We start from the raw sequence: 1,615 nt of genomic DNA on the forward strand, positions 1-1,615 counted from the left end.
AAAAATAAGATAAAAAAAACAAAACAAAGTATAAATAATTTCATATAAAAGTTAAAATGCTTTCCAGACTAGTAAACCATTGGAGCTTGTTTGATGTCTTTGAAAGATTATCAGTAATCATTAGTCTGAGAGCATTCAAAGGGACAACTCCCACTTTCCCCAATTCTTGGATTCTTCAATATAGAAAAAGTTTGACACTAGCTAAACCAAATCTTCCACAAATGCTCATATCTTGTATGAAGAAGAATGTCAAGACTTGTGGACATACAGGACAAGGAAATCAGAGAGCTCACATGTAAAAAGTGTTATATCTACTTAGCTTTGAATCTAATGCATCACAGTCCCTAAAAATGGCACGACAGATGACTAGTTGTGTAAAAATCATAAAAGTGATGTATAGAAAAGAGTTAACAGACCTGTTTACCTAAAATTCATCAATAAATGAAATTGAAATTCCTGCTTACAAGGTTGGTCCTTGGTTGGTCCTTGGTATATATTAACTAGGGTTCTCCAGAGAGAAAGAACCAATAGGAGATAGAAAGAATAGATGGATGGATGAGAAGGAATTTGTTAAGGGAATTGGCTCATTAGATTATGGAGGCCGAGAAGTTCCATGGTACGCCTGTCTGTGAGGTGGAGAACCAGCGAAGCCGGTAGGTAGCATGGCTTAGTCTGGGTCTGAAGGCCTTAGAACCAGGGAAGTCAATGGTATAACTCTCAGTCTAAAGCTGAAGGCTGAGAACCTGGGGGTTGGTGGTGCAACTTCTGAAGTGCAAAGGCTAGAGAACCTGGAATTCTGATATCCGAGGGCAGGAGAGAAAGGGTATTCCAGCTCCAGGAGAGAGAGAGAGAAAATTTGCCTTTCCTTTGCCTTTTTTCCTTTGCCTTTCAATTGGCCCTCAGCCAATTGAATGGTGTGCCTACCCACGTTGGATGAAGGTGGATCTTTCTTAGTCCACTGATTTAAATGCCAGTCTACGCCAGAAACCCCCTAACAGACATACCTGTAAATAGTGCTTTAGCATCTATCTGGGTATCCATTAATCTACTCACTTTGACACCTAAAATTAACCATCATGGCTAGCATCTGAGAACTGGGATTTGGGTAGGGGTCCCACTATGCCGCTTAAAAGTGACTCATTGTGCCTGAACAAATGTACAATGTGTTTCATACTGAATATTTGCTTTCCTTCTGGGAGGCTGGAATTTTGATATGTGCCAGACTGAAGGTGAGTACATTATTAGCCCTTAATAAAAACCTTGGGTACTGCATCTCTAATTAGAGTTTCTCTGGGAGATAACATTTCACATGTGTTATCACAACTCATTGCTGGGGGAATTAAGCATGTCCTGTGTGACTCCAGTGGGAGAAGACTCCTGGAAGCTTGTGCCTCGTTTTCTGTGGGCTTTGCCCATGTGCCTTTTCTCTTTGCTGATTTTGCTCCCTTATTCGTTCACTGGAATAAATCAAGGTAGCCATGAGTATGATTATATTCTGAGTCCTGTTGGTCTTCCTAGCAAATCATTGAACCTGGGGATGGTCTTGGGGACCCCCTAATGCAGAATTTTAGTTCCTTTTAGGAAATATATTCCTTTGCTGATTAGGAAAGAGATA

The 1,615-nt window shown here is 40.4% G+C and overlaps 1 protein-coding gene across 1 annotated transcript in view; it reads left to right on the forward strand.

Annotated features, from left to right (window-relative positions):
- Nucleotides 1-1,615, forward strand: part of DDX4 (DEAD (Asp-Glu-Ala-Asp) box polypeptide 4) — a 95,963-nt gene that overhangs the window by 80,960 nt on the left and 13,388 nt on the right. The gene's annotated exons all lie outside the window — the stretch shown is intronic.

This window comes from Propithecus coquereli, unplaced genomic scaffold (assembly GCF_000956105.1).
Source record: "Propithecus coquereli isolate 6110/MARCELLA unplaced genomic scaffold, Pcoq_1.0 Scaffold47, whole genome shotgun sequence".
NCBI lineage: Eukaryota > Metazoa > Chordata > Mammalia > Primates > Indriidae > Propithecus > Propithecus coquereli.